Genomic DNA, 19,437 nt, shown 5'->3' on the forward strand with positions numbered 1-19,437 from the left:
GAGTTGTAGAATGCGCAACACATATCACCATTGTGACACGTGAAGAAAAGCCCTTAACAACCCCTGTCCACGACAGGTGCTGAGTCCAAACTATAGTACTATCGTTGCTAAGGTGTCAGGCAACAATCACTGTGTAAACATAACATACTAGCATTCGTCGAATAACACCTATAACATGCGAGAGCGGTTAGTGTATAAAAAGTGTTTGCGTTGTGTGATCGATGTGATTTGATATAAGTAATGTATGTAACACCCAAAAATGCGTTAAGCAAAAAGGGGTCGAGTATACTCACAGAGCGTGTTTAGTAAATAAACACAGTCTTGGATTGAAGGGAGCGCTTGAGAGTTAGCCTGATCAGAGAACGATAGTGTAAGCGTTGAATAGTGCGTTAAACAGTACGTCGAAGAGTTTGTGTGACGAACAGTGATCCGCTCGGATAACCGTCCGGACGGATGGTCATCCGGACGGATGACCATTCGGTCGGAGGGTTGTTCGTTTGGGAAGGATGTGTTTATGTAATGTCTGAACTTTGAAGTTTTTGTCATGATGAATAGAATCTATAAACCGTATCTGGATAAATTTGTAAGCTTGTAGGTGCTCACAATGTTCATCCTTCGAGAATTTGGCGTAAAGCTTTTCCTTTCTTAACCCGGTTTGACCCGGTCCAGAGCCGTGAGGCAGGAAATCCCGTGGTATTTAATTTAGGTGACAGCGGAAGTCTTTAATACAGGATCTTTTAATATAAAAAATGCCCGTTTACTTTATTACATAATTTAGGGATAAAACCCCGTAATTTACAATAAAGTGATTTCACTGGGAAATCTTTATTTTACAAAACATGTTTCTTTATTTATTTATATTGAGCCACTTCTCTAAGCTTCTAGTGCTTCACAACACTTTTCTTTGCTCACAACAGATCACCTGAAACATGTTTGAAAAAGGTTTTGTCAGCGGGGAAATACTGAGTGAATCATTCAATTTACTGAAAATGACACATTTGTTATAATTTACAGTATTGAGAGCGATTACAATGTTTCTGATATCAACCAACTACCCACAGTATTTGTCACTCGACCCATTTGCCCTCCTGTTGTCCAATGGTGAAGATTATCAAGTAATGTATACAAAACCCCACATACTGGCTGTAATTTGGTGATTACAAAGACTTAATCCCTGTAATTATAACTTTTAAAATAACTTGGAGTTTTGTAAAACAATTGATAAAAAGAGAATGACTCACATTGCAGATTTAACGAGCAGAGTATAAGCCTACTGATTAGCTTTGATCAACCTAATTTAATTAACAATGCACACAAACGGGGTTAGTAATTAATACAGCATTTACAACAATTCACGAGATTAAACCCTCAAACGATTGACAAAGTGCGATACTTAAACATCCAGCGGATTCACAACGAATGACAGAGTATAGCCCGAGTTTGGGCAGCACTCAAACATCCTGTCGAATTCACGATGAATGACAAAGTATAAACCCTAATTTGAGCAGCACTTAAACATTCGTTGGATAGTTTCAATCGATCGGACGTTGAATCGTAATAGCGATCGAGTTATTACCCTGTTTTGTGGCACCACTTTGTGAATTGTGTGTGTTGTTGGACTGTTCCTACTATATCTCAGTGTAAGTTTGGAATTTTTAGTCGAATCAGTGTCAGAATTCAAGTCCCAAGGCCCCTTATTTATACCCAAAATGTGCACCTCCCGCGTGTCGCGGAAGAATACGCGACCCCTGTCGCGTATCGCGGGGGGTGTCCCCCTAGCCTAGGGTAGCCTGGTCACTTGCATAGCCTTGATGAGTCAACGTATGATGGAAATTCAGTTTAGACAACGAATTCGGAGGATAATTATCAATTAGGATTTAACCCCCTTGAGTTTTAGGGGCCCTGATCCTGATTCTGATTGTTTTGAAAATTATAGGGTTTATGCAGAATTACTTGGGTTTCTCAATTAGGGTTTCCTTATTAGACAATTAACATAATAAGTATTAATTTTAATGAGAGTTGTCACAGTTTTCGTTGTAGCATTTTAAAAGTGCGAATCATCTCTACATATCAGGTCATCCGGACGGATGGTCGTCCGCTCGGATGGTGATCCGAGTAGAACTGATATTCTTTGTAGCTTTTGAAATTTGGTTAAGTGTTGAAATCACAAGTCACTTGGTTGAATAGTCGTTCGATCGGATGGTCGTCTGATCAGACGACTATTCATTTAGGCGACTAAGTCGTTTGAAAGTTTGCTGAAATCAGTTAAGTTGAAAGATTTTATCGAGACGGTATGACAACGTGCCAAACAACGGAAATCTCATCAAGTCCAACTTAGCTATTCTTGACGGTGTTTCATGTTCAACCGTGAGTCGGTCGTCTCTTCGATAGAAATCTGTTATCAGACCAGTACCCCACTAGAGAATGAGTAGGAAGCCCGAATGAGTCTAGATTCTAACGGTTCTGAGTAAGAAGTGAAGAATGTTTGAAGAAAAGTTTGAAACACTTTGTAAATGTTTAGATTTAGTTGAAATCAGTGAGGAATCAAGTAGAAATTTGTTAGATTCGAACCGTTCTTGCTGGAATGAAGTCATTCTCTGAAGTTCATAAGAACCGGTGATGACGTCACCCTTGAACACCTCGAATTAGGTGATTTCATAGATAAAGTTGTGATTTGATGGTGATAATGATGGGAAAGTGTGTAATGATGAAGAAAGTACAAGATTTGGGGTGAAAACTTACAAGAATCGCGAGAAAAGAGGCTGGGAGCGTGCTGGTCGGAGGGAGCTGTCACATCAGTGAACAGTGATGTGACAGGTGAGGTATTTATAGGGGAAGGAGGAGAAAGGCGGTGCAGAGTAAAGGGTCGGATAGCCTTTCGATCGGATGGCTCGAGTGAGTTGGTTTCTGACTTCGTTTCGTGTGTTGAGCGTTGTGTTGCGTTGCGAGTAAGCGATGCGATAGTATTACACACTAGTTACACAAATAACATAACCAACCTAACAACCATAAAAGTAACTTGTATTTCGGGTTGCGATGCGATGTGGTCGAGTTGCGATTGTGTTTGCGAAAAACATCCCACAATATATATAAAGCACACACAAGTAAAGCACATAATAGCATACACACGTAAAACAATATCCATAACCTACGATTCGAATTGCGATGCGGTAGCGATGTGATAGCGTTAGTAGATTAGCGTTTAATTACGTTTATTCCATTGTTACTTCACATTTTAATAAATTGTAAAACAAAATAGCGTCAAGCAAAGTATCGATTATCGAGTCAAAGAGTACAAGCAATGATTAAGTTAGAAATGAAAGATCTGATTAGCAATCTTTCTTCCTTTGACTTTGACTTTGACTTTAAAAGTCGGGTTGTTACATGTGAGGAGCACAACTGTCCAGTCTAGAAAACAAAAACAAAAGCTATAGATGTAAAAAAGTGACACGACGACAAACAAATACAAAAGGTTGTGCTAACATATGTTACATGTTTTTTAGTGCTTGCAACGAGGGAGTTGGTTCCACCGGATAGTAGTTGTTTTAAGTGTAGGAAAAATAAAGGTATTTATGGTAAATGTTTACTTATGTAACCTTTATTAGGTGGTTTTATTTAGTTTTTTTATATGTGAAATGATGCAAATATAAACTCAAAATTTTGGGAGTCTTCAAGTTCAGGGAATAATTGGGTAGAAGGTAACTTCTGTTAGTTATGTTACTACTATTTTTTTAATTTGTAGATTAAAAATATTGGACTGTAACTTGTGCTATTACGACTTGACCATAGCAGTTGCAACCAAACGAGAAGGGATCTTGGCAGGAAGAAAGAGAACCACAATATCAGATACGACAAAAGGTGGCCATAAAGCGAGAGAATGTAGATGGAGAAACCGATGAAGAATGGGAACAAGAAGTCGATGAATGGCAAATGGTGGGTACCTTTGACGTTGTACAGAAGTTACCCTCTAATGTAACACAAGTTACAAACATGTGTTACATATGTTCAACCCCTTTGTTACCAAAAATCGGGGCTGCTCATATGTAAGACATGTTTGTAACTTATGTTACACTAGAGGGTAACACATGTATGATCATTTTTGGATCATTTGTATATATTTAAGTCTGTATAAACATTTTTGTTACCTTTAAGTTTGAATGTAATGTGTTGTGAAGGCCATGTTTTTGGATGAAGACGGATGATCTCGTTTATTTTATAAATAAAAAGTTATGTTTTTTTTTGCTGGCATAATTTGCTACATATGTTGTAACAATGTTACGCATGTTACTTATACTTACACCAGCCATTTCTTAGATACAAAAATGGGCTACACATATGTAACACATGTATAGCCACGTTACACATGTTACATACCTGTTGTTACATTTGTATTAATAAGTTTAACTTTAGGAGTTCACACTAATGCACTTGTTTTGTTCAAAGGTGAATGGATGTTTATGTTCAAGATAAATATGGTTATCAAGACGCGAATCATAGCTAGATTTTTGTTTCCTTATGATATTTTTTGGATCACTTTTATATATATTGAAGTTTGTATAAACATTTTTGTTATGTTTAAGTTTGATTGTAATGTGTGCAATACTAACAACCCATTATGACAAAAAACTTACTAACACCAGCTATTGATATAAAACTAGTTATATTTTTTTTGAAGCATTACAACTATTGATATAAAACTAGTTAGTTTGTACGATACTAAGCAGGTCCTAACTGTTGCTTAATCAGGTTACACATGTTACACAAGATGTAACATGTGTAAATTGGAAACACTTGTGTAACATTTCAGTGTAACACATGTTACAGGTTATATCCCTTAAACTCCAAAGTCAACGTAATTGACTATGATTGAACAAGAAATTTCACTCAAATCCAATGTCAACGCAGTATCATCCAACTTCTCTAAACATGTTACATGATGTAGCAAACCTACAACATCGATACCCCCAAAAAGGTTACACTTGTTACGTGTAGGATCGGGATTCGATCAATACGAGTCAAACTGAGTCAAATCTAGGTGTCTAGAAAGGCGGAAACAAACTAGAAACCTTGCATCAGTCTTAGAATAGGAGTAGAAGATAAGAAATACACTTTAAACAGGTTTTCCATTGATATTAGATGTTCAGGTACAGAGAGAATTCGTCAGCACTTCGTGGCAAAATTCTCTGGAGTGTTACAAATGAAAAACAACACCAGCCTATTTATAGGCAGCCCAGTCCGCACGAGATAACATCATCAGTTCGTACGAACTGGTCAATCATCACTTCATGCGACCTGGATCTTCCAGGTCGTGCGAACTGGACATTACACATAAACTTTATATTTTAAATACAATTACATATAAACTGACACGACCTATACTGATGACGTAGGCGATAGACATTATGCATCAACAAACTCCCCCTTGGATATTGCCGCAGTCTTCAGTCAGCCTGTCTCCAAAGCATCCTTCACAAAGACTTGAAAACTTTCTCTCTTTGCTTTGGCTTTCCTAATAACGCTTTCCTGAGCTTTTCATTCTCTTTCGCAGCTCTCTTCTCTTCTTCAGCTAGTCTTTGCACAATTGTAAATCTAGCAATTTTGTCTTTCTCTTCACGCTCCTTTCTCTCCTTTTCAGCTTTCAAAAACTCTTCCTTTTCAATCTTTCTCCACTTTGATAACCACATATTTTCAGAATTTATACCTTTCTGAAAACAAATTGTAGCAACTTTCTGAAACTGCAAAGCTTGATCTTTATCTTCAGCTTTATACCCAATCTTGTTTACGAACAAACACTCAATATCCTTTGCAGAACAATTCACAATCCACATTGGATCGTATAGATGAATGTATCTGCTTTCATTCCCAACCTTGTAAACAATCACTGCTTCCGTCGTCATGCAGCTATACACCCAACATACAAACCCTTCATGAAAGTTCTGTTCCATCTTCGGCAATGGAATATTCTTTAACACCCTGGGATTTTTTATCTGCAGAATTGTTTCTTCAATGCCTGTTGCAGGATCCGTCTTCTTGACTTTCTTCGGATAATGAGGCTTCCAGTGACGAAATTCTTTAAAAGCTTCAAACTTCATCAAGCCCCATGTAGGCATATCGTAAACCCTGACTGGATAAGATAATTTTTTGACTTTGGGCAATTCTTCAACATCCCACCAAGGCAGAGACATTATATCTTGTATATACTCGAAATACTGAACGCCAAATTCTCTTCTGATTGCATAAGCATTCACTTGTGGCAAATAACCCAGCTTATGATATCTCCAAGAGAAACTTCTCTATCTCTTTTGTAATACTTCAGTGGTCTTTTGTATTTCCTTTCTGTATCTTTCCTGAACCACTTCTTTTTTCTCTTCACGTTGTTCATCTTTCGACATTTCTTGAAAACTCGTATTCTTAACACTTTCTGCAACTTTTCTTCGCAATTCATTTTCATTCGCTTGACTAAAAAATTCACCAAGTGTTGGAAAGCTAGAAGTATCAACGTTAACATTCTCAGACTGATCTTCATCACTCCAATATTCTACTTCCACTTTATCATAGTTATCAGCATCTTCAACATACTTGTACTGATATTCTGGTTGCTGATTGATGTCAAACTTGTTCAACTCCTCTTCAAAATCGAAGTTAAACTCACTGTCTTCAACATGCGTTATCTTAACAATCTCGCTCGAGTATAAGTATGATGTATTTCACCTTCTTCTACATCATGTTCAAGACGTAGAATCAATCTAGTACTTTGATCAACATTCTCATCAACTTTTTCAGCATCATCATGCTCCCCCTTTCCGCCTGCATTCTCAGGTTCTTCGTTTGCATCATCATGAAGATATTCATCAATCTTTTCTTCATTTGACGCTTTAGTTACTTTGATACCCGAAGTACCTTGATCATCATCATCATTGCCATCATCATCATCATCATCACTATGTACAGAATAAACATCATCTGCATCATCTTTCAAAATATCATCTTCATCTTCTTCATCATCCTCATCATCTTCATATCCAGGAACTGAAGTTATTGGACAAGGTTCTAGAATAGACGATTCTGGAACATTTGATGGAACAATTGCCCTTTCAGTCACTTGAGCAACACCTTCAACTGGAACAGTTTTACCTTTATCTTTCATTTCAGCTTCAATTTCAGCTTTATGTCTTGCTCTTACTTCTTCAAGTTCAATCTCTTCAAATCTTTGTTCAATCGGCTTGCCAATCAGATCTTCCAACACTTTCTTCATCATATATTCTTCATGTTCTTTTCTAGCATTCTTGGCCTCTAACTCTTTATGTTTCAACTTGATGTATTCATTCTGCTCATCCCTTCGAGCCTTTTCTTCTTCCAATTCTTCTATTCGAACTTTCAGAATATCAATGTCGGCTTGATCAGCGTCAATCCTTTTTAACAAAGATGTGTTTTCAGATTTAACAGACTTTACACGTTCCTCTAACTTCTTTTTCTCAACTAACACCTCATCCACCTTCTTTTGCAGCTTCTTCACAAGATCATCATTTACAAAACTAAAATCATCTAGCTGCTCAAGAACTGTACTCTCTGGAATATGTGGAAAATCTTTAAATCCAGACGATCCAGGAGTAGTATGAACTGGTGGTTGTGTGGTTGGTGGTGTTTGTAGGATGTGTGGTGAAGTTATAAATGGTTGTTCATGAATAGGTGAAGAAATACGATGTTGTGGTGGTGATTGTGGTAATTGTAAAGGTTCTGATGATTGTTGTTGTGGTGGTGGTGATTTTGGTTGATTTGGTGGTGGCGATGGTGGTTGATTTTGTGGTGGTGGTGATAGTGGTTTGGAATGTGGTTCTGTTGGTGGATTTACTTTTATCTTGAATTTCAACCTTCGAGCTGCTGGAGTTTGGACACGCTTTCTTGATGTAGATTTCTTTCGACCTCTAGAAGATGGGGTTTGTACACCCTGAACATTTTCTGGTGATGGAACATATGTTTCATCATCATCATCCACACTCCTCTTTCTTTTCTTTTGTTTCTCTTTATCTCTTGGATTATAGTTTTCTTTGATCCATTTATCAACTTCAGCATCAACCTCATCTTCAAAACCAGATAAACCCTTTTCTTCATCATCAACTACTGTTTTACTAGCGGATTTCCCAGCTTCCAAAGTGTCATCAATATCTTTCATCAAACGCTCAGTTTCAGGAGATAGCTGATCTTGATCTCTATCAACATTTGCTTCAGTCTCATCTTCTTCTGGTTCATCAACCAACAAAGTTTCAACTGCTTTCTTTTTATTCTTCTTTTATGGTTGAGAAGATGGTCCTTCTTCAGCTTGAGCTTTTGGAGTTCTCTTTCCACCTCTTTTCTTCTTTTCTTTTTCTTCTTTTGTAAACCACTCATTTCGAGTTTCACTGAAATCTTCTAACTTCGTTAATTCATCAGCTGCACTTTTTTCTTTTATCTCAACATCATTCCTCCATTTTAAATGATTTACTGGATCTGGATCTTCATACTTTTCATCTTTGATGTACCCGAAAAACTCTGTCTTCTTTGGTTCGGGCCAACTCTTGGTATACTTGGATAATCTGATCAACGTTTCATTATGCATTTTTTTAACACCATGAGATCATTCTCTTCATCTTTCACCAAATTCGGATAGGCATGATCCAGCATCATCTGAACAAACCTTGGATACATCCAACTTTTACTTTCAGAAATAATATTATCCTTCATGTAGTGAAAAACGATTCTCGAAAAATTGTAGTTCTTGTTCAACACCAACGCTGTCACCATACACATCTGATAATCTTTCATCACATGATATCCACCTTTCCTGTGACTAAGTGCGTGAATCACTGAGTGAATAAAGAACTTGTATGGCTTCATAAAACATGCTTTCAGATAATTTGCTTTATTCAATGCACCATTGTAACCCATTCTCAACATACAACCTTTGACCATTCTTTCAGGAAACCCTGTTGGTGAGTTTTCATCATCGGGAAAATCTAACACTTCTCGAACAAGCTGTTCAATGATTATGATTTCTTTGTCTTCACCATTTATAATAACACTTGAATTAATCACATTATTCACTTCATCATATGTAGCATTCTTCCAGAAATGAGCAATATGAGATTTGAATACTCTATGCTGATTCGTCAAAGCTTTTTTAATAGGTAAACGCTTCATGAACGGCAAAATCTCTTTAAACACATCCATCTTTGGTAGAGTTTCATCATAGACACAACAAATATTGTGCGATGGATCAAACTAAACAATTGATGCCTGAAACACAAACAAAAACAACAAGTTACATTTTGCACAATTTTTGAAAACAAACTAACATTCACACGAACTGGTCTTATGCGAAGTGACCATCACGTGCGGTCTGGTGTATTCAAACGAACTGACCAATTCTCAAACAATTTGGATTTCAAACGAACTGGCCAATTCCACATGATCTAGAATCATCAAACGATGTGGCCATCTCGTGCGAACTGAATGATTCACATTGCCTGCCATCTCGTGCGGAGTGGATTGTCACTTCATTTGAATCAACCATTGATGAACAGTGATTTTACAGATTTTTAAACATGATTTTATGATGAAATTGAAACCATAGATCTGTTCTTTATAAAATTCTGATCTTGTTGATGTGTTTTTTATTCGATTTCATTCATTATACAAGCCTAGATCTAAGTCCAAAGAATCGGTTCTTTCGAGTTCATGCGATTTCGTTAGATCTGGTTCAAATTAACATCATCCAGTACCTTTCCCATGTTATAAGTTGAGCAAACCAACTTATAAGATGATTCCGAACAACAAATTTGCAAGATTACAACTTGAAATCGATGAAATCAGACGAATCGCTCAGATCGCTTTGAAGACAATGTGTTTGGTGCGGAGTGGAAACTGAAAACATGTTCACGCGATCTGGTCTCACCCTTATATAGAGGAGCCAGTTCGCACGAGTTGATGATGAGGCGGTGTGGCCAGCTCGCACGAGTTGGAAATTTTTGGATCAATCTGGCTAAGTTAAAATATTTTGGCCACTTCGTGCGAGTTGGTCACCTCGTGTGAACCTTTATTTTTTCAAATTTTTCACTTTTTATTTTTTAACTTTTATTTTTAACTATTTACCAACACACGCAGTTTACCAAGTCCAAATTAATGACCCTGGTCAACTGTTTAGCCTGCCAAGTCCAAGTTAATGACCTTGGCTGACCAAATTATGATCTCGCTGACAATTTGAAACAATTTAAGTTCAAATTAATGAACTTTTAAACATTTTGAGCAATTTCTAACACTTTTCTCAAACTTTTTCTTAACCAACCCAAATGATCCAACATGTTTAGCATTGTGAGACTTTGATCATCAGATCCCCAACGTCTTTTGTCAAAAATAAGATGAAATATCAAATCTTTTTGGATTTTACAACATTTTGCTAAACAAACAGAACATCTTTTTGGATTTTTGGATTTAAGAAACAGGAAATTGTACAAACATATTTACAGACATTTTTTTATGAGTTTGTGTAAGAGGATCATATCAGTTTTTGAGACATATCACTAACACCGTTGATCTTGATTTAAGTTTAAACCTTAAACAAATTCACTTCTGATTGTCAGTATTGTTGTCCACTTAAACTTCTACACAAGTTTCAATTGATTCGAGATACGAATTAGTGTTTTAAGAACTAACTTATTAGCGTGTCCCACCTCAGAATATACTTATGTATCAAAATTCCCTAGATTCAGTCTTACAGGTGAGTATACCAATCTGATATCTGTATCTGGGTTAGTGCGAGACCTTGAGAGCTCAGGTATGAACTACCGTTCAGTCAATGAGATGAAGGCTCGACTTTAGGTGTGTTCCCTTCAGGGAATCTTTTCTTCAACTGCAATTGATTCGTATCTTTAGATATTTTATCAATTTTTTGTGCAGAGGGTGAACTTTCAAAGCGCATAAAGTATTATACGAAGTCTAGGCCATTGCTTCCACAATATCAGAAGACTAGGTATAATACCCCAGATATCAAACAGTATAAAGACCTAGTATCTCAGAATCAGGCAATCTTTCAATCAAGATTTCGGGGGTTACCCATATATCCGCGAGATGTTCCCCACGAGATAAGCAAGTATTGATATTTAGGTTTATATCTCGAATACAAACTACTATTTGTGTGAAGTCTACTGACACATCATCAGTAAGACTTGTTTAAAACCATTTTGACTTTCCATTTATTTAGCATGTTGTGATAGTCCACTGATGTACTATCATTTCCTCTTTTTACATCAAAACTCTTTTTGTCTTTTTCAATGTTTTTGTATTTTTTAAATTTTATCATGTTTTTGTATTTTCTATAAACTTTCTCCCCCTAAAATCAAAAACAAATTTTTGTGCTTTTGGTTTTATCAAAAGCAGTAAAGAAAACTGTACAGAAAACATGACAACAAGATGCAGATCACTTCTGATCGCCGTCCTCCTCGGCCACACACTCAACTACCCTCCCAGAAAACAAATTTTTTAACCCGTTCAATTTCAAAAGATAGTTAAATCTTGTTTTATCAAAGGGTTTTGTGTAAAAATCAGTTGCTGATCATCGGTGTGTATATAATCATTTCGAATCAATTTTTTCTAGTAGCGATCACGAATAAAATGATGTCGAATCTCAATATGTTTTGTTTTAGAGTGTTGCACCGGATTTTAGTGATATTAATGGCTGCCTCATTGTCCACAAAAATTGGCGTGTCTAAGAATTGCAAACCATAATCCGTCATTTGCTGTTGGATCCAGAGGATCTGAGAGCAACAGCTAGAAGCTGAAAGGTATTCAGCCTCACAGGTCGAGAGAGCGAATGTGGTTTGTTTCTTGCACTGCCAAGTGATTAGCCGAGTTCCAAAGAATTGACAACCAGCAGTTGTGTACTTTGCATTTAACTTACAGCACCCGAAGTCAGAGTCAGCATAACCAGTTAGAGAAAAGTCACCGGATCGAGGATACCACAAGCCATAGCTTTGGCAACCTTTGAGATACCATAAGATCCTCTTCACTATTATCATGTGTGATGCTCTGGGACTTGACTGGTACCGGGCGCAGAGGCAAGTTGGATACATGATGTCCGGTCGTGATGCTGTCAGATACATTATCGATCCTATGATTAACCTATATTGCGTTTCATCCACTTTCTCACCCCTTCATCCGGACATATGCCATGATTCAAAGCCAGGGGGTTGATGTGGGAGATGATTCGGACATATTGAATTTGTCCAACACATCATTCACATATTTGGTCTGGTGTATGAAGATTCCATCGGGCAGTTGCTCAACCTGAAGCCCTAGGAAGAACTTCATCTCCCTCATTGAACTCACTTTAAACTTCTTTTTTCATAACCTTCTCAAACTCTTTACACAACTCATTTGTTGAACCGAAGATTATATCATCCACGTATATCTGCCTGATAAGTACATGTCCTGCAACCTCTTTCATGAACAGGGTACTATCGACAGTCCCTCTGGTGAACCCGTTGGTCAGCAGATGCTGGGAAAGCGTCTCGTACTAGGCTCTCGGGGCCTGGTGTGATCCGTATAACGCCTTGTCGAGTAGATACACCTTGTCTTTGTGCACAGGATCGGTAAAACCTGGTGGTTGTCCGACGTACACTTCTTCTTTGATCTTTCCGTAAAGGAATGCAGATTTGACATCCAGTTGGTAGGCCTTGAATCCTTTCCATGATGCGAACGCCAAGAAGATTCTGATTGCCTTAAGTCGACCAACGGGAGCATACACTTTAGTAAAGTCGATCCCTTCTTGCTGACTAAATCCTTGGACTACCAAACGTGCTTTGTTCCTTACTATAACCCCTCTATCATCTCTTTTACATTTGAAGACCCACTTGGTCTTGATCAACTTCTGATCTGCCGGGAGATCAACCAACCTCCACACTCCAAGCTTTTCAAATTGTAGTAACTCTTCTTACATTTCATTTACCCAACTCTCTTCGGTTAATGCTTCTTGATATGTTTTTGGCTCCACCTGCGAGATAAAACATTTTAATGAGAATTCTTCTTGTAAATGTGCAACGGATGCATAAAAACATGTAAGCCCTTTGTTTATTTAATCTCGGGTTTTCACGCCGCTTTGAAGGTCACCAATGATTTGCTCTGAAGGATGGTAAGATAACGTTCTTGGCATGACTATATCCGGTACGCTCACTTCCGATTGCAAATTTGTTATATTCAGATCACCCGTGTGATCATTTGAAGTCTAATATTTGGTTCCTCGTCATAAATCAGATCGGTTTTGCGATTCTGAGTCGTCAGATTGATCGAATATTGGAGCTGTTTCTTCTGGGGGTACATGTGTATTTCCACTTGGACTAGCTTCATGATCATTTGAACCCACAGTGGGCGGAGAAACTACCAACAGTCTCGGTACTTGTTCTTGCGAAAGAGACTGTTGTTGTTGGTATAAGAATGCCAGTTCCTCCTCACTTGGCTCTGTCGGCAAATGGAAAGACTCCAAGAGATTGCCGTAATCAAATAGCAAACTGTTTCCGGGAAGTTGTTCCGGAGCAGTAAACCTTTGGCAGTCAACGTGTTGAACTTGTATGATCTTCCCCAAACTCGGAACAAATACTCTCTTCAATGGACTAGCGTAACCTACAAAAAAACCTTCATTAGCTTTAGCACCAAATTTACCATCTGGATCAATGAATGTGCATGGTGATCCAAATGGTTCTAAGTATTTCAGATTTGGTTTGTAAAGATGTAACAATTCAAAACAAGTTTTCTTGAACTTCTTCACTGTAAGAACATGATTGAGCATGTAACATGCCGTAGCGACCGCTTCACTCCAAAAATATACCGGTAATTTCGAATCTGCTAACATGGTACGAGCTGTTTCGATCAACGTACGATTTTTCGTTCTGCGACACCGTTTTGTTGAGGAGTATACGGTGCGCTGAATTCATAAAGAATTCCTTTATTGTTGCAAAATTCGAGCGTACGGTTGTTCTTGAATTCTGTGCCATTGTCGCTTCGAATACGTCTGATCGGTAGTTTGTAAACATTCTCCATCTTTCTGAATAACTTCAACAAATAATCAAATGTTTCGTCTTTTCTTTCTAGAAACAACACCCAGGAAAATCTTGTAAAGTCATCAGTGACAACTAAACAATATAGATCTCCACTTATGTTTTTCACATTTACCGGTCTGAAAAGATCCATACGGAGTCTTTCGAGCGGTAATCTAATGGAGTTCAAGAGCTTTTCCGGGTGTGATTTCTTCGTCTGCTTCCCTTTCTTGCATTCAATACAATCATCGTTAAGATGGAAGTTTTTCAAATTAACGCCTTCAACAAGATCATTATGAACTAAAAAGTTCATCTTTCTCACGTGGATATGTCCCATTTTACGATGCCACATGATGGATTTTTTCTCAGTCACCTTCGTTTTACTCACAAAGCATTGAGCCTTTTTATCTGTCGTTGTTGCAACGTCCATGTCTAGTACATAAAGATCGTTTTCACGAGGAGCGCGCATCAACACCATATCTTCAGGAATCTTAAACCCTGGTTTAAGAATCAGACATTCATCCTTTGTGAAATGAACCATGAACGACTTTTCACAAATCTGAGATATGCTCAACAGATTTTTTTCCAACTCAGCAATATAGTTCACTTTTTCAAATGAGACGACCCCGTTTGTAAGTATTCCTTCTCCAACAATTCTTCCTTCTTGAGTTCCAGCAAACCTGACATAACCTCCATTGATAGATTTGACGTCGTATAGCAGTGCTAACATCCCTGTCATATGCCGCGAGGTGCCGCTATCCATTATCCATTTAGAATTGATAGACCTTGGAAGCCCCTGCACACATCAAAAGACATTTACTTAAACAATGATACCCAAGATTTTTTGACATTTGGTATACTACCAAAGACAATATCATGAGCTACTTTGTCAAGTTTTGGAATGTTAAAGACAACATTTGGAACATCAGGTTCTGGTTTTGATTTTAGAGCTCCCTCCTTGATAGATGGCAATTCTTCAATCAACTTATCTAACTCAAACTCAATTTTCTCATCGTTGGTTGCACAGATTTTTGGTTCAGATTTTAAAACCTCTTCCATTCTCTTTTCCTCAAAAGAACGTTTAGGTTTCTCCACCCATGATTGACTTTGGGAAGTCTTTGTTTTAGGATAAACCTTTGAAGTCTTTTGAGATTTTGAAGATTCACCAATTTCAAAAGTTGGTTTTGGTTTGTCTTCCAACTTCAATGATTCACCGCGTTTAAGAATACACACGGGGGATACCGTAGGTGATTTTCCCTTAACATCATTTGAAACTTTTGGTTTTGGTTTAGGGAAAACTGGTTTTATCATCTTTTTAACACATTGTTTGGCCATGTGACCAATTTCATTGCATCGATAACAGATTCTTTGGTCATATTCAACAAAAGTGGATCTGTTGGTCCCGTCTCTTATCTTTTTGGCCGCAATAAAATCGTCAATTGCTTGCTTACTAAAGATATAATCCTTTTTGACTTCTATGTTATTACCAGCCACAAACACTTCACTCAATTTTTCTTTTCGCTTAACCTCTTTCTTAGCCATTTGCTTCTCAAAACCAACACCTTTCTTTTTGAAGTTGTTACCATGTCTCTTGTTATTACCATTGTTACCCACCCATTCATTTTTCTTTCCCGGGTTGTTTGTTGATTGTTTAACAAAAGATTTTTTCGGTTTTGATAGAAACACATTGTTGTTGACTTTTGAGATATCAATTTCCACGAGTTTGAAAACTTTTTCAACATTTTCCAGGTTCGCATTCTGAATCGGTACTCAAAATCAGTATACAGTTTGTCGGTTCCGGTCATTGTGTAAACCACAATGATCGAATCGTCATCCAAAACTTTATCTGATTTTGGGATAAACTTATCAAGAAAGTTTCCTTCATCTTCAGAATCTGAACTAGAATTCTCAAAATGAGTTTTGACCATTTCGAAATCAGTGTTATCACTCTCTTCACCCAACACTTGATCTACAACTGTTTTAACCAGTTGTGACTCATTGTCGGTGTCAGACGGAGAGAATGTAACATCTATGCTTTCCGGTAACTCATTCTCTTCTGTTCTCAGTTTGAGATTCAATGCCTTTTCCACCCCATCTGGATATTTCTGAGAATAATGATTCCACATTGGAGGTGGAACATTTTTGAAATCAGCTTGTTGAGGAACTATCTGATTAATCACGTATGAAGATGAAAGATAACTGATCAACTTTTTGTCGACTCTCTCGGTCTCAATGTGCATCAGTTCAAGTTCCTTCTTTAGAGATGCAATTATGTCTAGATGGATGTTAATCATCATTTGCTTTTCCATGACCGTAGCTTTGAGCAGATTAACAATTTTATCATTTTCTTTATTCTCAGTTTGAATCATTTTGATAGATCGTGACAAAGTGTCATAAGCTTCTTTAACATCATTAAAATAAAAATTTAATTTGTCGTTAAACTCTTTCAACTCTTGAAACTGTTTGTCTTTTTCAAGACAATCCATGCATGGTTTTAAATAGTTTTCGCATGGCGTTTCAGGAATTGGATCAACTTTTTCAAAAACATTTTCTTGTTTATCTTTTGTACTCTCCGATTTACCAAACCCTCCGGACTCAGACTCAAATTTCTCTCCAGATTCGGACTTCATATTTTCTGATTTTCCATCGAACTTGGACTTTGATTTGTCATCGGACTCGGACTTTCCATTTTCAACTGACACTGACTCTTGAGTTGCATCTTTGGTCTCATTGTTATCAGAAGGTGTTTTAGTTTGTTCTACCTCTTGCAGCTTGACCATGAGAGATTTGTCTGTTATTTCTTTCAAAGTCTCTTCATTCATTTCCTTTGAAACATCAATGATCTCTTGAACTGAAGTTTGTTCAACTTCACAATTTGGGCAAAAACCCGTAGTCGGTTCACTAAAGAATCCTGCAAAAGAATCAAACACATTAGAAGGCATTATAGATTTAAATGAATTAACGATAACCTCCTGTTCAGATTGATAATAGTAGACCCATGCTGTTGCCTCTTCTAGTTCTGCAAAACTTTCATCATTCACCACTTCACTGACTTCTTCAACTTCAACAATTTCAGCCATCATTGCAAGACCCCCTCCTGGAATGTACTTATCCCAACTGAAACCTTCTGGAAGCTTTTCATCATCTTGATTAACCAAAAGAGCTTTTTCTTTGGATGGACTATTCTCGATTTGAGGTCTTGGATTGAATGGTTGTTGACTGTTTTTATGATAGATGGCCTGTCGGTAATAATCGTTGGCGAATGGATTCTGGTGGTTATTGACTTCTCTGTTCGGACATTCACGCTTGAAGTGCCCTTTCTCTTTACACTTGAAGCAAGTCACCTTTGATTTGTCGAATCCAAGTTTAGGATCGGGACATGCAAGACTACTTCTTCCAGTAATTTCCATGAACCTTTGAGCTCTTCTCACAATGCTCGCCATACCCCATTTGATGTCGATGAGTTCTAGTTCCTTTGGATCAATTTGATCGAAATATTCTTTAGTCATGTCTGGGTTACCAATTCGTCCGGCTACTAGACTCTCGTAAGACTCAAGTACGGAAGCTAGAAGTGTTATATGCTGCTTTGCGGCTATCTCGGTAAAATCTTGACCGTTTTTTATGTTAACAGCAATGTTGCACAGTATCCCATGACTATAACTTTGATTGTTCGAACCTGACGAACTTTGAGAAGAAACTTGTTCTTGAGAATTCTGAACCTTAGGATTCGGTTCGTAATTTGGAAACGGTGAAAAGTTGTTGTTAGACGTGCTTTGAGGTACTCCCAATGAAGAATCTGCACTGAATGCCGTTCGAATCTTTGGACTCAGAGTAGATGTGGCAGATGAGCTTCCTTTGTAATAAAGCTGAACATCTTGCTGTACGTTTGCAGATTTCATTTTACTCATCTTCCGCATTTCAAGCTCTTGAGCTTCAATTCTCTCAATAAACGTACTCAAATTGAAACCCACGTATTCCAAGTTGTTCTTCAAAACCAATAAGAACGTACCCCACACTTCTTGTGGTAATGCGTTAGCCAACTTATCAACCAACTCTTCATCTGTTTTATCGATACTCAAACGTTTCATTTCCAGTACCAAGTGACAATACCTCTCAATTAACTCTTTCATTGATTCTCCACTGATAGAAGTAAATATGTAAAAAAAAATTTTCAGTAGTGCCTTTTTGCTTTCGATCATTGCAGCACTTCCAAGAAATTTGAGTTTAAGAGAATTCCAAATAGATTGTGCGTCATTCTGATGTTGTAGCAGTACCAAAATGTCTTTCTTAATTGCCTGTTGCAATATACTGACCATCTTCTTCTCTGCTTTAAAGCTTTCTGCTTCAGCTGGAGTTAACATGTTAAGTGTTTTCGGAAGACCAACTTCATTCGTAGGAACTACATATTTTGTTTCAAATTTCAACCAACATTCGAGATGATTCGCCTGAACCCACGTGCGAAATCTATCTTGCCACCCCGAATATTCTTCAATGTTGAGCAGTTTCGGTGGTTTTTGCATGGTTCCTAACTCGTTCTCCATATTCACATTCTGGGCTATACTTGCTGGAGTTTGAACCGTCATACCTCCTTCGAAAAACGCATTGTAAAACTCTTGATTGTCCATTTTATACTTTGAAAAATGTTTCGAAAAAAAATTTAAGTTTTGAAAAATCAGACTTTCAAGCAAACTGGTACTTCCAAACGATCTGGATTTTCAAACGAACTGAGAAATTTCACACGATCTGAACTGTTTTCAAACGACCTGGACAGTTTGAAACGACCTGAACTGTTCCAAGAGACCTGGACAGTTCAATCCGTGCGAAGTGACCAAACTCAGTTAACCAAATTCTTAGTTCTTGCGATATGATGAAATCACACGATCTGGAGACTCACTTCGTGCGAACTAGTCAGACAATGTGAAAATTTCAAGCGACCTGATCATTAACTTTCAATTGAAACTTGTGCAGAAGTTTAAGTGGACAAAAATACTGACAATCAGAAGTGAATTTGTTTGAGGTTTAAAGTTAAATCAAGATCAACGGTGTTAGTGATATGTGTCAAAAACTGATATGATCCTCTTACACAAACTCATAAAAAAATGTCTGTAAATATGTTTGTACAGTTTCCTGTTTCTTCAATCCAAAAATCCAAAAAGATGTTCAGTTTGTTTAGCAAAATGTTGTAAAATCCAAAAAGATTTGATATTTCATCTTATTTTCGACAACAGACGTTGGGGATCTGATGATCAAAGTCTCATAGTGCTAAACATGTTGGATCATTTGGGTTGGTTAAGAAAAAGTTTGAGAAAAGTGTTAGAAATTGCTCAAAATGTTTAAAAGTTCATTAATTTGAACTTAAATTGTTTCAAATTGT

Source organism: Helianthus annuus, chromosome 5, assembly GCF_002127325.2.
Source record: "Helianthus annuus cultivar XRQ/B chromosome 5, HanXRQr2.0-SUNRISE, whole genome shotgun sequence".
Taxonomy (NCBI): Eukaryota; Viridiplantae; Streptophyta; class Magnoliopsida; order Asterales; family Asteraceae; genus Helianthus; species Helianthus annuus.